The sequence below is a fragment of the Pinus tabuliformis genome, chromosome 7 (assembly GCF_031772625.1).
Source record: "Pinus tabuliformis cultivar Carrire ecotype Pingquan chromosome 7, CPIR1, whole genome shotgun sequence".
NCBI lineage: Eukaryota > Viridiplantae > Streptophyta > Pinopsida > Pinales > Pinaceae > Pinus > Pinus tabuliformis.
In genome coordinates, this window is record NC_142293.1 from 1,533,233,959 (window position 1) to 1,533,252,482 (window position 18,524).

The window sequence follows — 18,524 nt, forward strand, 5'->3', positions numbered from 1 at the left end:
CATACATGAATGTACCCCATGGTGTTGTGAAGGTTGTCTTTAGTTGATCATCCTTGTGTACCAGAATTTGGTTGTATCTAGAGTATCTATCTAGCAATGACATCCTAGAGGACCCAATGACCCTCTATAGTATGTGATCCATCTTCGGCAGGGGATTATTTTATTTCAAGGACATCTTGTTCATATTTCTGAAATCAATACATGGATGAATTTCCTCGGTCTTCTTTCTTACAGGAAATTAGACATCCTTTCACAAAATTGAATTAGGACTATAATTCCATACTTATAAAGCCTATTTACCTCTTTCTGAATTGATGGCAGCAACTTGGGTTTGATCCTCCTCAATTTCTAGCGAAATGGCTTCTGATCGAGCTTAATAGGAATGGTGTGTTGAATGATAATTTTGTCATAAAATTTCAGATCTGAATAGTCCCAAGTGAATACATCAACGAATTCTTTCATTAAAGACATGCACCTACTTTTTGTTTCAGGAGATAAGGACTTTGATAACTTGACCATTTTAGGATTATCAATTGTGCTAATGTTTACATCTTCAAATCCTTTTCCTGTAGGGACCATGGTGAGCTTCTTGGTGACATCATCACAGTAAAAGAACTCTTCCAAAGGCACCAAACCTCTTGGAATGTTGTTGTCCTTGAGTTGTAATACTTCAATCTCAGCTGAGTGGATGTCCAGATCATTCAAATTGTACGTGTCATCAATGTGGGAATTCTCAAATTCTCCTTCCAATTGCAGAAAACTGTCTATTTGTTTATCATCCCCAAACACTTGCTAGAATCTCATGTTATCTAGAACAATTGGGTCAAGTTTGACATGGATGGAGTAATTTTGATTAGGATGAATAGGGATCTTTACCATACTTGTTGTAGTGGCGAGTGAGTCAGCTATGACATTCTGAGTGCTAGGAATAAGAGACAAAGTGTATTCTAAAAATTTCTTGAGGATGTCAAGTACAACAATGTGATAAGCTCTCAGTATTGAGTGCTTGGCCTGTTATTCCCCTTTAAATTGCTTGATTACTAATTCGAAGTTTCCATAAACAGAAATATTTTTTGCTCCCATCTTTTTCATGGTTTTGAGCCCAGCAATCAATGCCTCATACTCTGCCTCATTGTTTGAACATTCAAAAGCCAACTTGTAAGAACTCATTCTCACATTTCGAGGGATTTTATTTGACTGATGTAATGGACCATGTATCTAGACACCAATCCCTGCCTCTTCTCTTCCTAATGCACCATCGAACTCCATGGTCCAAAGACCATTTTCTTCATCTGGAAAAGGATTTATGAAGACTGAACTTTTTTCCTTTTAGGATTTTGACCAGCTATCTCAAAACTTTTTGTTTTCTACACTATTCTTTCAATTTCCTCAATAGGATATGCAGGATGCAAACACTCTTCACTAACCTATTTACCTTCTATTGTAATAACTTCATGTATGCTGCTCATGACCTTGGGAACTTCTGAAATTTCCACTAGCTGACTTTCATCATCAACAGAATTTATATCACTAAACAAAATAAAAGAATCAAGATCAATATGGAGAGCATCTATAGGATGATTGACTAGCTTCTCCTTACTGTTGATCATAAATTTCATCTTCTTTTCCCTATAAAGTTTCCGAAGTTAACCAAAAACAGGGATAGTGGCATATGAAAAGTAAAGCTGCAGAGTGCCCTTTTGATGCAGGAGCATTAGGCAAAGAGAAAATACTTTGTATTTTATTAAAACTTAGGGGTTTTTAAGTTTTTAGAGGAGCTAGATTTTTATGAATGATTTAAGTGGGTTTTAAGTATTTTTAATTAAATATTGTAAATAATTGAGAATATGAGAGAATTTGATCAGTTGAGAATGTAAGGGGATGAGAGATTTTTCTAAGTATTAATTTAGAAATTAGTTTCATTAATTATGGGTGAAAGAGGATCCTTAGGGATTCAAGAGTGATTTTAGGATTTTTGTTGAGAAGTTGAAGGGATTGAACTTAGATTAGATCATTCTAAATTGTATAAATTATCAAGCCTAAAAGGCATTGAGAGAGAGAGAGTGTGAGTAGAGAAATAGAGTAGGGAGCAGGGGTTTCTACTTGGAAGCCTTCGGGCAGATTGTAAAAGGGGCCAATGATTTGAAAATCAGGCCAAGGAGGAAGAATGTTGTTGTAAGTATTGTGTATTAATGAAGAATTTAATTTTCTGGAGTTTATGCCATTATTGAGTTCATGTAGAATTGATTGGATAATTTAATATCAGAATGAATCGATTCTAAGAGAGGAAGAATTCTGTGTAAGGCATTGTGAATCGAATTTATGTGTTCGATGTGTGGAAGGAAGGTTCAATTCTTCTTATTTTCTGAGATTATTGTGTTATGGAGGAATCTGGATTGTTAATCTCTGTGTAGCTTTATTTGACTCATAAAATTTCGATGAAACTCTATATGTATAGAATTCTGGCCTTTTGGGAATGCAATTGCTATTATCTGTGTCCGGTGATGTGGAATGGTATCGATTGTGTTAATCGATATCGGATTGTATATGAGAGCCACAATCCTTAATTTAGAATACGTTTAAACTTGTCTGAAGAGTTTAAATGGAGAAACGAATAGAATTGATGATGCTAAGGAGCGCAATATTATAGTTGTGAAACCCATATAATGCCGTGGAATTTCTGTTTGAAACCACGGAGGGAAATTGTGAAATCGAATGCGACACAGTTCAATTTGAAATCACAGTTGGTTGTTTTCCTGAAATGGAATGTTGATGGGCATTGAAGTTAAGGGAAAACTGTATGACATAGACACAGTGAAATGGTGGTATCATGGACGCAGAGTCATGATGTTGTGAATTGAGTCAGAGTTGATGCAGAGTTATATTGGTTATAGAAATGGAGAAAATCTCATGCTAAGAACCAGCAACTAGAGTGGATCTATGTGAGATTCGTTGGTTTATTAAACGCTGACCATGCAGAGTTATGTTGCTGGATGTTAAATTGAATAGTTAAACCTGAACTGCACAACAGAATTTTCCAGACGGTTCGATTGGTGTAATTGAAGTCGATTTTATTATCAAAATCATTTCAATTACAAACGAATTCTCGGCTCTTGAAACGGTGCGAGTGGTTTAACCCAATCGAATGGGTTAAGTCTTAATGCAGAGTAAGTATTTTCTATTTTGCCGGAATGATAATTAACGCAGAGGTTACAAGCTGGTGAATGTTTAAGAATACGTTGGATAACCATAGAGCTATAATTTCTGGGTTAGTGAAACCGTGAATCGAATAGCAATTCGATAATGCAGAAGTTTCAATGAAGCACTGAGCAGTAAAGAAGGATATGAACCGTTAAACCAGTGGTATCGCCTCACTTGTAAATGGTAAGTTGAATTTCTATGTGTTAATTGTTGGGTTCATTGAATTGGGTCTTGAAATCCAAAGCTTATTAAATATTCATAACATTGATTTGGGGATATGGATATATGTTATGGTTGATATGTGAATGGGAAGTTGTGGCTCATTTAGATTAAATTTTATGAAGCTGGTTCGAATTCCATGGGATGGGGCGAAGACCTTTTAAATTAAATGAAAGCATTCATATGGGATTTTAAATGGTTCTATGATCATTGTTAAGTAATAAAGTTTCCACGAGAGAGATTGAAACCTGAGTTGTTGAATGCCCATTAAAAAAAGAAGCTTCCGCATGAGTTGAAATTGCCAGTGAGTGGATTTACTTGGCATGAAATGGGAATTGCATTTTTATATGCATCTGGGAGTGTAAATATGTGGGTTGCAAGGTTAACCTTGCATCACCTTTAGTTTTTCTCCCTAAGACCTTGAAAGCAACATGCCAAACCTAGGAGGAATATCAGAAACTACTATATCCATGAGTACATTTTTGGCCAGGATTTGGTCCAAGTACACTACCAAGTCTTTAATAAGTCCAAGGAATTTCACTCTCCTGGAATCAAAGGAATAAATATCAAGGTAGGGTCGGTTGATACTTAGTCCTATTTTATCCATGATGGCTCTAGGCATAAGATTATGTGAGGTGCCAGAATCTAGCATGGCATTATGAAGGATAAAATTATGAAGTTTAAGACTCAAATAAAAAGGATGGATTTCACTATCTTCAGGAGCTCCTTCTAAAGCTGGACCAAAAAGGATTGTTGGCACATCATCAGTTACATTAACTGTATCAGACATCTGGTCAACCTTAAGCATCTTTGCAATCTAAAATTTATATTTGTCATTCCTCACTAATTTAGTGAGGGAAATAGCAATCTTCAATTTAGATATTTCATTTTCCAAACTAAAAAGATTAGATTGCTTTTCTACCTCTTTTGCAGCAATGTCCTTCCTTTTTGTGTGGCCTTTAGTTTTAGATTCCTTCATGTGGCTTTCAGTTTGAAATTCTTTGTATTTCTTCACATTGCTGGTAGAGGCTTCATTTATTCTATCCCGACTCAGTATGACAATGTCCTTCTCTTTATTCTGACCCACAGGAGCATTTTTCTTGCTTGGTGCATGTCCTTTTGTACATTTTGTCTTTTCTGACTTAGAGGGAATTTTGATATCCTCTTTGGTACTCTTCAATTTGAACAACCCATAGATCATCACTTGCAAGCACAAATTGTTGATCACTTGGTATGAGAGAATCTTCAGAAAAATGATCTTCTTCTACTAGGAAAGTAGGTAGTTCATCTTCTTGAAAGAAATGATTTGCTTCTACAATCTCTTTTTCATCTTCTTCCTAGCATTTAGTATAATTTTGTTGAAATGGAGTTCTTACTTCACCTTGAGGATCTTGGTTGATTTCTGAACTACTGTTATTGCTGTCCATAAAAGTTAGGATTCCTCACTGAAGGTTCTGCTTGTCGATCAGTTATGGATATCCTATCCATCATCCTCCCCATAGTTTTTATTATAATGTGAAGCTTTGCATCATAAGGTGACGCAAGTTCTTTTTTAAAGATAAATTTCTTCTCAGCCCTCTCTGGCTTTGATTTTGATTTCTTAATGAGAAAATTGGCTTCGACATTGATCACCTTCGACAGCATCTCTTCAAGAGTAGTAGGATATATCTCTCTCTCAGCTGGTATGCCATGTCCATATCGAAAACATCAAGATAATGAAGAAGAGATAGACCAGGAGGAGGCTTCATATCATCAGGTATGGAATTGTACACTGTGTTGAATCTCACTGTCAATTCTTTAATTGTTTCATTTGGGTTCCTTTTCATTGAATTATACTCAGCCAGTATCTATAATGGATTTTTCTTCTCTTTCTAACGAGCTAATAATAATTCAATGAATCTTTGAGAACTATTAACAGAATTAGTGGCCATACTTCGAAACCATTTCTTAACATATCCTGATAAGCTTTGAGCTATAATCCTCATCTTGGCATTCTCTTCATCAATTTCATCTAAATTAATGAAATCTATTAACTTGTCAACATGCTCTTGAGCTGTAATTTCTGCACTTCCATCAAACAAAGGGAGTCTTTGACCATAATTCTAAGGCAAAGAAACAAGCTGAGTAGGTAGTAAGAGAGGTGCAAATCTCACCATGACTGCTGAAGATAGTGGAGGTGCTACAATGGACTATGTAAGCAAGGATGATGATACTGATGGGGGTGGCAGAACTATTACAATTGGTTGTAAAGGAAAAGATGGAACAAATGGAGGTGGTATGAAAGATGATGAAACTGAAGCTTTGGGAGATGTAGCAGATGTGCTTGGAGGTGAAACAGAAGATGAAGCAGTGGCCAGGTATTCAAGTTGATATTGGACAAAAGCTTTTTCAGTAGTGATCTGGAGTTGGTCAGCAAGGCTTTGAAGCTTATCAAAATTCAACCATAGTTCATGATCAGTTTTAGCAGACAAAGGTTATGAAGAAATAGATTGAGTTTCAACCTTTAAATGCTCTAATGTCACTTCAAAAATACAAGACTCGGACTTCAACCTGGAAAGAGATAATTCTGTCTGCTCATCAAAAGGAATTTGCTCAAAGGAAAAGAAATTTTTAGGAAGAGAGGTTGTTCTTTTAATTTTTCAAACTACACTTTTAGTGATGGGTAATCTAAGTTTTCTGAGCAGTCTTTTGGATCTTCAACAATGAAGGGTGGATTTGGGTTAGGGTTTGACTTGGCATGCCTTTTGGAAGCCAGAATGTATACACCCTAAACTGATGAAATTTATGAATTTAGCCTATCTTTGAATACTGGATGTTGTGAACTGTAGAACCAGTTCTTTGAAAGCTCTTATATATTTTCCCAGGAATTATTTAACAGTCGTCCCCCGACAGCGACGCCAAAAATGTTAGGCCTTACAATCTCTTAGGCTGAAAAGGAAATCCATAAGGGTGACCTCAAACCAATTCAGTTGAGTAGCTAGCCCTACTGAGCATGAGAGGGATCTCTCTAAGTCTCTTATCAGTGATATACTTTAAAGCAAATGAATTTTAGGCTAGACGTGTATTTGTTTGTGAAAATTTGAGTTTTAGGGTTTGTTGATCTTAGGGTTTGGAGCCAAAAATAGGTCTAGGTTGTAGGAGTATAGGAGCAAATATGAGAAGGAGCTAGATATCAGAAGCCATGGTGTATTTTGAATATTGTCAGTGTAATATTGAGGAGAAAGTGCAGAAGAAACTAATGAGCATAAGTAAACATGATTTCATTAGCTTAGGAAGACATAAACATAACTATGAAAACCAGATAACAGAGCTTGAAAAAAAAGAATTCTATATATTTCACTGTAAGGCATCCATAGAAAGAAGAGATATCATGTAGATAAAGATGTTTAAAACATTAGAAAAAAATAGAATGAAGTACAAGAACCATGAACTCACTGGGCTAGAGTTCCTTGAAAATAGCTGCAACCTATCTCTGTATTAGCTGAAAAAGATGATTACATGCAAGCTTCATTCAGAAAACGTTCAACCTTCTTCTCCTCGAGAGAAATGATACATATAGACTCTCCTAGACCACTTTCCCACCTTTAGGAGTCGAATTCCTTGGTGGAGGAACTGACTCCAAGATTATGCCAACTAACAGGTGAGAGTGAGAAGGTGAAACTCAAACAGTTCATGGAGAGTTTGTTTTTTTTTATCAGGCCTAATAAACATCAAAAAAAACCTATGATTTACATTTATTGATGCCTACATCACCTAGCCTTAAAACTAGTGCAATTACATAGATAATCTAGACTTTGAGTAAGTCAAACTAGAAACTAGAAAATTTACATAGTGAAATTTAGAATATAAAACACGTAAAAGTGTAGAAGCGCAGTGCCAACTGTGAGTTGATTGTAAAGTGCATTCCCGTGATGAAAATGAAAAATTGAGAGAATGGTAATCTAGCCCTTCAAGTTTAGTTTCCATAACAGTTTCAATTTCTAAATTTGGACCATGGGAAGGCCTTGAAATATCCATTCTCCCAAGGTCGCTTCAGGAGTGTAGCGCCTATCAAAAAAGGTTCCACAATGCTAGTTGTTTTCCATTTTTTTTCACTTTTCTCCAAAAATAAGCCATCTCTGCAAAATATGAGAAAATTGATTTTAGAGGATGGCAAGAGCTTTCCAAAAATGTAGACATTTCCTCAAATGGAGGCCCGAGGAAAAATCGCAGCCCCAAGGTGTTGCGCTTCTTGACCAGCTGATTTTTTGAATTTAGACCAAAAAATCTCAAAAAATTTAAAGTGCTCAAAATTTTCTCAAAATTGGATGGAAGCTGTAAAAATATGTTTGTGAAACCTTCATAGATGCTTCAACAAGCATCTTCAAGTTTCCCTTATCCTTTTGGTCTTTTTTGGCTTCCTTGAGCTTGTTTTCAAGCTGCTTTACCTTGACATTGGCAATCATGTTTTAAGCTTGCTAGTGGTGCACCATATGTTTGAGAAATTGATTATCCTTGCTTTCCATGTCAAGGATCTTCTCCAAGTGTTCATTGATGCTATTAAGCCAATATTCCTTGTCTTGATGGACCACAAGGGCAATCCTCTCATCTAGGTCAAGGTCTTCATTCAACAGAATGTGCTCTTTCTCTTCTTGCAATGCCTTCTTTACGCCGCTTGTTCTTGTTGTTTTCCTCTTTCCTTGACGTTTTGATTCTTCAGGCTTGATTGAATCTATGATCTCTTTGCCTTTGCCAACCTACTGTAATAATTTGGCTTGTTCTTTTTCCATGATCAATTCCTTTGCTTTGAGCTGACTATTCTCCTGTTCAAGGAATGATATGACATATTTTTCTCTTTCCATATTGATTGCTAGCTCATGGATTTGATAGTCCTTCTCTTTGGTTTTTTGTCACGTACTTGAACTCTGATTCTCAGCCTTTGAATGAACCAGCTCAAACTCATGCTCAATTGTGTCTTTCTATTTTGTTATTTGTCCCTACTTTGTCGATGAAGAAGGCTTGGCCCCTTTCTCTCCATGAGAAGAAAACACAAGCCTCTATCCTCTCTTGTAAACTTTAGTCACCTCAGGCTTAGGTAACTGAGTTTTCTCCAATGATTTGCTAGAGGATCCTGCCTCTGTTCACTGTTTTGGCACACTAGGAGATTGAGTTGCTACATTAGCTTCATACCTCTTCAGGGTTGTTTCCAAAAAGGCTTCCCAAGCCATACCTTTCTCTGCAAGATGGTGAAGGACAATAGTTTTGATTAGATTACGATGGCACAAGCTTGGGGAGTGCTCTTTTTCCTTCAATTTTATTTTTTTGACATTTTGGAAATCCTCCTAGATAGGTAGTTACACATCTTGAGTGGCTTTTGAGAGGTGAAATGCATCAGGAGGCGAATGTGGTAAGAATACAACCTAGAGAATCTCCCTTCACATGTAAAGAACCTCATGACACTCTTCATCAAAGGGGCATATTTCTCCAATAAATATCTAAAAGGCATAAGGTGAGCATGTTTTTCTCTGTATGGCGTCTTTAAGAAAGGCTTATAGTTTTAAAGATCTGGGCTCATTCCTTTGAACCAATATTCACCATTGTCTGGTAATGTTGTTTCAAGTGAGATGGAGGCCACTAACAAACTGAACTCAGCACCAGTGATGACAACAGTTTCACCTTTCAATTGAGTTTCCACCCAATCTCTTAATTGTTCATGAAATGCCACCTCGCTCACTCTTTTGCAAAACTCCAAGCAATGTACATCCTTGCAACACTGTTTGATGAAAGTATAGGATTTGATTGCATTGCAGTCTAATGGCTCATATCTGAGGATCTTCCCTCCCTTATGATGTATTTTTCTCTTAGGTGAAGATTCTGCCTCCATGATGACAAAAAAGCCTAACAGCAGGCAGCGAAAAATAAAGTGTGAGGTATGAATGGAAATGAGATGATGTGAAGGTGGATTTTGACAAAATGATGGAGGAGGTATGAAAAAGGTGGATATGAACTTTGGAAGCTAATGAAAATGAGTGAAGAAATAGTGGAAGAGTGATCTGTTTGCAAGGAGGTAAAACAGGGTTTGTAATGAAACATGCCAAAAATCCTCTAGGAATGAGCTAGGGTTTTTCTTTTCGAGTGGTAAAACTCTGTCTTGAGGTGGGTTAAATGGTTAAAATGGTTTATTAAACATGTATGTAGGTGTAGGACAACATTTTATATGTTTTAGAAACCTATTGGCTTGAGGGGCCCTGACCCAGGTTCAACGTTAATTAGCCAAACAAATCCCTACACTACTAGCCCTTTCGGCATTAGCCTACGGGGCGCGCACTGAAGTCTCACCCGTAGCAGTATGGGGGGATGATGGAACCAAGCTTTTGCACCCTGAGATGGTCATGATGTTGTTTAATTCCATCTATCCCTGGCCTTCGCCTAGGTTGCTTCACTCTAGGGCTTAGAAGTCAAACCCTGTGTTCTGTTCTTCAATACCTCCGTGAAAGGATACGATCATCCTTCATGCAGTCCCAACCCCCTACTCAATTACTTTCACACTGCTATAGCAGTTTGTCATAAAAATTCCCCAATTAATCTAAGTGCCTTGCTTATCTTATCAAAAAATTATAGTAATCCCCGTGTAAATAGACATGTGTATATGCATTCAATTATTCAATGTAATTGCATTCATTTGTGCACCATATAAGAATAATAAAGAAAATTCATACATAACATATCAAGATGCATCAATAGAACAAAGACACAGAAATTGCAAAATATCCCTCTTTATTAATATCTTCCAAGTGGTTACAACCTCTGTCCTTCCTACGCACATAATTGCAGGAGTCTACACACTCAGCTGCAGACTTCTACCCTAGGCCTCTGCGCACTCAGCTGCAGAGCCTTTACCTACGCTACAACCCAAGACTTATAATTCTTGCTCTAAAGCTATGATTATATCACATCATCCATCATTCTCTGTCTTCTTCAAACTACTTAGAGCTTAGCTCTTTTTATACAATCCCATGGTCTGTGGACCATGGGTAGTTCTCTTACAGCCGACTTTGCTTTCGCAAAACTAAGGGTGGACTACTCTTTATGACACATAACACCTTCGCGCTCGCTGACCACAAATTACGGATACTTTACAATAATATTATGAAATTTGACTTAAACCTAGGAATTTAGCCCCAAAACTGCCCTTGGGGGATCCCGCTCCCAACAGGTCCCCAGCACAAACATCATGACTTGCCCTCGAGTCACTCGGTAGGCAGGGAGATCTTTGCACAAAGCCCATCCAGCTCGACCCTGGTGACTACAACTTCGACTATGCACTGAGCTACTGCCTCCTTCGCATCTTTGAATGTTTTCTCGGTTACTGTCCCTACACTATCAGCCTGAAGTTGTTGTTGTGTCACTTGTAGAGTCACAAGCTTTCCTTCAATGTTTTCTATGACTAGGTAAGCTTTTTCTAGCCAGGGCTTGAGTCACGCCTTCAGAACTGCTTCCTTTTGCAATGCTCCATCCACCTATTCCTTCAGCTGCTCGGCTTCCTGCAGCTTGGCTAACCTCTGTGTTAGTGCAACTATTACATGTTGTGCCCTTAACTTCATCTGATAGCACTATTGGAGTTTGCGTGCTTCCATTTCTAGCCTCTGGATGTTTGGATCCACTTGTAAGCTGGTCAGGACCTCAAATGATTGTTTGAACAACTGTGTGCAGTCTACTACTACACTCTCCACTGTCGCAACTACTTCAGTGACAATGGTTTCCTGTTGTTCCTTTACCTATGGTGGTGTTGAAGGCTGGGCCCTCAATTGGAGCTCTGTAATCTGCAGGTTTAGCTCCAACTGAACCTGTGACATCTCTGTCTGAGTGTCACGCACCCCTGCGGCCAATTTGCGGATGCAAACCTCAATTGGATCCTCCTTCTCAATGGCACTCTGGTACCATTCTACATGGTTCCTACACGACCTGTATCATCTTCTTGCTCTGGCTGGTCGCCACGGCCTTAGCAGCAATGAAAACATTCCTTTGCAAGGTCATTTGCTCATTGTTTATCTTTTGTTCACTAATCACCTAGAGGGCGCGATGCTCATGGGCCCTCAACTCTGCAATTACTCCATCCTATAAGAGGTGGAGTTCTTCGTGTGGAAGTGTTGGTAGGTTCAATCCCACTCCCTTCAAAGCGTTGATAGTGGGCCTGTCAGCCTCATTTTCCGTGGTCATTGCTCCATCTGGCAGCACTATCACACTAGAAGCCTTCGTGCGCAGCATATTGACAACCTCCGACATGCTGATAGTTAATCTAGTGTACAATGAACCAGCTTGCATTACGCGGGTCTGCATCTCCTACAGCCCAGTCTCGATGGCCCCTAGGATGATCTGCTGTTGCTTCTTGAATTGTTGCAGGGCCTCTGGAGCGGCATCTCTGACTGTGTCACTGATGTCATATAAGTCACCCTCTGTTAGTGTGATAGGGTCTAGCGAGGTCTTGGTCACCTTGGATTTCCTTTTGGACCCTCCCTTTTCCAGCTCTCTCAGGGGTTTAATGCTGGCGAACATTTCCTAATGGTCCATGCGGTGTTGCTCTGTGTCCTCTTCTTCTGTCTCAGGTGGAGGTGATCACTCACCTTTGTCAGAGCCCTGCTCTGCACCACCTGTCTGTTTTCCTACCTCCTTTCTTGCTTGTTCCGCCTGGGTTTTCTCAGCGGCCTCCTTTTTCCTAAAGAATTCCTGCACTATTACAATATATATCTCTACTTCCTAAGCTGACTCTGCCCAACACTTAGCCAATTTATTAGCCTTCCAAGCCCCTACTTCCTTGTGCAATTCCTAAGAGAGTTAGCCTATATTTATCTGGGAAATTCTCCACCCATGACTGCGCAATCCATCCATAGGTCCTCAATGGATTTCATGCATCGTCTGTACAAATCGTAAAATTATAATATTGATAGTACATTGTTCCTGAACTCTAATCTCAACTGGGTCTTCCTCTGAACTCACATGCATGATTTATTTTGAGTGAAACTTTAGTTAACTGGTGTGGTACTAGTGACATACTAGTGCACTACTCCACTATTAGACCTCTACTAGTTCCTCCAACAGTTAGAACTAGTTTAACTAACTATAATTGAGTCAAAATGAGTTATCTAATTATAACTCAACCTGGGCCCCTAAAATTTAGGGATCACTCAACTCAAATTTCCTAAGTCAATTAAGTTGATTTAACTTAATTAACTATTACAACTTGTTATGAGAATAGAATTTCGATTTAATTCACAATTTAATTCAAGGAAAAATTAAATTAGAATTGTTGTTAAAAAGGAAATCGTAGCCTTTGACTGCATTCTTCAGAGTAGTCATGTGCTCCTTTATAGCTACGTCACACTGCTCCTTGACCTCTGGTGGAGTAGTCGGCTATAGCTTCTGCGGTAATTATGATATCTTCATCTGGAAGTCAAATGTGTGATCTAAAAATGAGATCTTAGATTAATATTAAGGTATTACGGACTCATGTGTAGGATTTTCCTATTTTACTTAGTGCAACGGATTGAAAAGATTGTGAATAATATAGACAATGAGTAGTTAGAGAAACATAACAGACACACACACATAACACAACAAATAATCAAGGAGTTCACCCAAAACTCTTGGGCTACATCTCCTGGTCCAGCGTTCAATGGTGACCTCTCTATTATGTCTTCAAGAGCAGAGTTTTTACAAATGTGAGCTCGAATTGAGTCTCAATGCAATAGGGACAAACAACAGGGCTTTGCTTGAATCCCTCAAGTCTTTCTGAGTACATAGACTCTCCCTCTCGCTCTATGTCTTTGTTTTCTCTCTGTCTCAGCATTGCTTGCCCCTGTCTCTATCATTCAGTGACTTTTAAGTCAATCGGTGCTTGTCTATTCATTTTCCCTTTCGGGCTCTCTGGCTCCCGGCCTTTATTTGCTCAAATCCCCTCTGAGCGTTAAACAATCATTAAAGAGTTATGCTAAAGGGAAAAAGTTGCAGACATTCCATTTAGAGGGTCTTTACCAGAGGGGATGTCATTATGCCCTCTATGTTGAGCTCCTTAAGATGTTATTTTTAACATTTCTTGTTTCTATTTTCAGCACTACCTCTCAACAAGAAAGGAATTCAACTCTAACTCGATCTGATAACTTTGGAATGTTTTGCATGCAACACGTCTCTCTAGTTTTGTTGCTACTACAACTTCTGAAACTGAAAAAAAAAAATAAAAAAATTCAACTTGAATTAGTATGGTGCATCTATCACCAAGGTCTCTGACTGCTACTATCTCTACCTCTATCACTAAAAACTATGAGCTTCAAACGATTCTGCCTCTATGCCATAAACACTATTTCCAACTCTACTCTATGCTCTCCAGTATCTAACTTTTGCTACTGTCTGCCTCTCTCACTATGATATCTCACTACATCAACCACCACTGGTCTATCCTGCTATTGTGTATTATGGGCTCTCATAGCAAGGTAATGATCCATGAGACAAAACCTTTCAGCGGACCCTACCCAAATTTATGCACCCTCGGGACTAATACTTCACATCGCCCCACCTCTGACCTGGAGGTATGGATGCATGTTCTCCCTTTGCCCATATGGCTCAACATTTCCCCCTACTAGAGGTCTCTACTTGAGTAGATGTCTTCACTCAGTCTCCTCTTTGCTTCTCCAATTGTGGCTGCTCCACAACTTGCTGAGGCTACTTCTGAGGCTACATGTTGAGAGGTAATCTATGCTCCCTCTCAACCACCAAGTCTCTAACCTTTGCCTTGCTCGTCAAAGATTTACGGGCATCTTAAACCTCGAGATCACACAGGCTCTTGACTTGAAAATCAATATGTTTCACCTTTCCCATGGCGATGTGCATAAGGAAAACCTTTCTCTTACTAAAAATCACATCATAGCCATAGTATTCCAATACTGCAATGGTATCAAGAATCTTCTTTAGTCCTCGAGCATACATCACATCTTCGATTCTGCAAGGGGAGCTAGACTCCCTTTGAAAGGTAATTGTACTGATCCCAGTAGCACTATACCTCCCATCATCTCCAAACTCTATGTTTTTCTTGAGGTCTTTCTCCTCAAAGTCACTGAAGAGGTCTTTATGCCCCATCATATGGAACAAATCACCGCTATCGAGATACCTCATGCTTCTTATTACAGTGATGGGAATGAATGTAATGAGAGTGAAATCAAGTTCGAATTGTGAATCTAGAGCTTCAATTTTTGTTTCGACTGCAGGATCCTTCTTCCTTGCTTTCTTTTGTGGAAAATTCATGGCAAATTGCTAGCACTCGTTATAGAGAAAACACTTGACTTTCGACAAGTCCTTCTTCTTTCCGCCCTCCTCGGACTTGTTTCCCTGAGATTTTTTTTCTTTTCTGACTAATGCAAATTCCTCTTCCACTTCTTTGGAAGATACCCCATCTCTGGTGTTCCTCTGAATCTCTTCCTGTACCAAATCCAACCACAACCATTCCTGATCTGGTAGATTCTCCCTCCCATTACTTAAGTCTTGGTAACTATGCTAGTTGTTGGGAAGTCTTATAAGAGTGAGGCTCACCATATGGTCCTTGGAAGTAGTAATCCTGACACTTCTAAGCTCATCCCGATAATGGGTGAACTTGGTCAAGTATTTCGGAATAGAGTGACCCTTCTCCATCTTGATCTTTCTCAGTTTGTCCTTCAGTGCCAATTTCCTATAGTTGCTGTTATTTTGAAACAGGTTTGTCAATGGCTTCCACATTGAGTATGGAGTATCCTTGTGTTGTAGTAGCTACAACCACCCTGTACAATTTTTCCTTAGCTTACTACCAACCATCCTTAGCAGCATGTCTTGCACTGTCAAGCACATCAACTTCAGTTTTTTCATAGAGTCTTGTTAGCTTGTGCTTGCAAGTTTGTTCCACCCCCTTCATATGCTACTTTCTGGACTTAGTGTCAGTTTCTGGTTGGGTAGCTCCCTTTGGGAATTGTACAATTCTGGAGGTGAAATAGCCTTCCCTCGAGAAATTGGGCAAACCAATCTGGGCTCCAAAATTGCACAATTATTCCTGACAATGTTCCTCTAAAAAATTGCGTTGTTCATCTGAGGACAGCTGCTCAGCCCAAAAATTGTGTAATTCTGGGCAACAATCACTTGCTGCTCTAAGAAATTGTGTAATCCCTCTAGGACAACCAGCCTAGCATCTAGCAGAAACTGCACAAATCTAGCCAGGAAGCCTATTGGGCTTTGAAATTATGCAACACAGTCAGACATGCTTCCTTGAGAAAATTGCGTAGTCTAACCCAAGACAGCTACATAGCTCAGAAATTGCAACATACAGTTAGACAAAACTACTTGAGAAAATTATGAGGTTTGACCTGGGACAACTTCTTAGCTAAGAAATTGTGAAATACAGTCAGACAGGCTTCCTTGAGAAAATTGTGAGGTCTGACCCAGGATAGCTGCTTACCCATGAAATTGTGTAATCCTAGGAGACAGTCACTTGTTCCTCCCATAAATTACGCAATCCATCTTAGACAACCATCTTTGTTCAAGCATGAAACTAAGAATATTTTCATCCCAGGCTAGCAGACCGATACATGTGCCTTCAAGTTAACTGGTTTCCTCCGGGACCAAGAAAAATTGATTTGAATGCATGGACTACTTCCCCCATGGAAGCATGCAAAGTCATCCCTTGATTTAGGGATTTGTTTTTAGCAATTGGACGTTACATGCAAGGATCATTTAAGAAACTCTCACCAAGTGTCGCTTTTACTAGATTTGTGGCATGTGCCTCAAAACCTCAATTTTATCGAAAGTCATCAACTAGGCACTGCAGACCTCATTCCTCACATCGAACTTGTAGCTCTGACAACCCACATTACATCTAGGAGTCATCGGCACATTCATCTCAGTTGTTTCAAAGTAATCCCTCTTTTCATGTCCCGCACTGTGTTTATGTCAGTTTTTGTGTTTCGTTTCGTTTGAGTGTTGTCTGCTTGATTTTAGTGAGTGCTTGTTGTCGTTTTGATGTATGTTATCTTTTAGATGCATTGTTTCAGTTTTCGTTTGCATCTCACTGTTGTCACATACATGATACTGTTTTTTCACGAACATTCATTGTTGTGGCGACTCACTTCACACACATGCATTCTTTCCCATTTTCTAAATCCTACACTTTTTGTTTGCTTGTATGATCATTCACTCTTGTTTTCACTCGTCTCATAATGCATTTTGACTTCTCATGTTTTCAGTCACCCGTTAGCCGGTCTCAGTTGCCTTGGCCCATACCATGCCTTGCCTAGCTAGTACTGCGCATTTCCGGAAGCGAAGGCTCTGCCTTCCCTCCAGAAATTACACAAGTTTGGCCCAAAACTCACCTCCAGGCTTGCATTATGCAATTCTTGGAGGCAATGTCCTACTGGCTCGAGAAACTATGCAATGTAATTTGTTGGTTGCCTGTCACTGCTGACTGAAATTGTGCATTGTGTAGTTTCAGTCCTGAGCAGGCCAGGCTGGACTGTGCATTGTGTAGTGCCAGTAGCCAATCAACCATTTGATAGCCCAAACAGTGCCTTCTGTAGTTTTTAGCAATCACTCTCCATACCTCTAGACGGAAATTGTGCAACCTTCACGATTAATCACATAGGTTTGTTGCAATTCAGTCCTCAAGTTTATTTTGGTTTTCGACTGAAAGATTTCTTTCCATGAGTGTTTCTATGTCTCCAGGCAACATAGGTGTTCATTTATCTCTCAGCAGCACAAGTAAAATGGACTTTAGGAGATCAGAGTCAAAGGACACCATTGAGAGCACAACGGGGGTTGCAGCCAAGCAAGTGTCTATGAGCCTGCCTGTCAATGAAGACATCAAGTTGTTCATGGAAAAGGATATTAAGATGAATGGCAATGTCATCATAGTGAGCAGCACCATCAGCAACAACAGAAGGCAACACACCTACACGCAACGAATGCAAGAGGAAGGTTGTTGATAACATAGAGGTAGAGCAAAGTTGCAAGTTCAAAGAAAATCCACTCGTGATGAAAGCATCTTTAGAGATTGAGGCTATGGGGTGATGGTGTGACACGAAGATTGTGCAAAGGAAGAGAGAGACATAGAGAAGGAGTTGCATGTGCTGAAGCAACAACTCAATGGAGAACAAGAGCTACACAGACGAGAGAATGAGTTGTAGCAGGAACAGGTACAACAAGGGGCACAACTTGTACAGATGGATGAAAATGTGGCCGTACAAGTTATAGATCCATCCCCACAGCTGCCACGGAGTAGATAAGGTGAGTAGTGATATTAATCGCATGCAAGGGAATTTAGAAGCATTCATGTCATAGTGCGCATGCATGTGATCCCACCAATTTGGCACACTCATCGAGGTGAAGAAAAGAAGCAAGTCCGAAGCAAGTTCGACTAGAGATGAACATGTACTTCAATATGTTGATGTAGATGGTCTCCAGCACACAGTTGGAGGTCAGCAAAGATATTATGCATCAATATGTTGATGGTCCAACCACACTCGAGACGATGATATGCATGTTATCCAATGAGTTGGATAGAGGGGTCATAGTAGTGTACTCAGATGCAATGGAGGCAAGAGTTCTCTTTGAGTGGGATGTGAGCATTGAGCGCACGGACATCATCATGGACGACCAAGTTTGGCATCAATTCACAACCATCGACCGTCACAAGGATTTCAAAGAAATGTTCTCACCACAACAGTCTGAGTATTAGTGATGTCTTGCATGGATTGCTTAAGCCATTTTGTCTCACATGGGTACATGTGCAAATTGTATGTAACATCTTGTCAAGTGGAAGTTCAAATGGCGTTACCTAGACATAACAATCAGGTAGTAGGTGAAGAGTCATGAGGGTAAATGAAGAGTCACAAAGGGGAATGTCAAGGGTCACCCCACCCTTTGCTATAAATAGAACCTCATAACTCATTGTAAAGGATTTTGGTCAGCCAAGATTCCAATAGGAGTGTCTTAGAGAAATATTAGACATTATTGTAATGAGACTTGGCTTCTCCACTGTGCATAACTAATATATCTCTTTGAAGGAGCAGGCGGTTGTGACTGTAACGTTCCGTTGTCAGAACTAGTGGTTGGACATG

General features: G+C 39.3%; 1 pseudogene; it reads left to right on the top strand.

Moving 5' to 3' along the window:
- The first annotated feature begins 5,574 nt into the window (after window positions 1-5,574).
- The window catches only part of LOC149253696 (coatomer subunit beta-1 pseudogene), a 40,835-nt pseudogene continuing 27,885 nt past the window's right edge, over window positions 5,575-18,524 (top strand).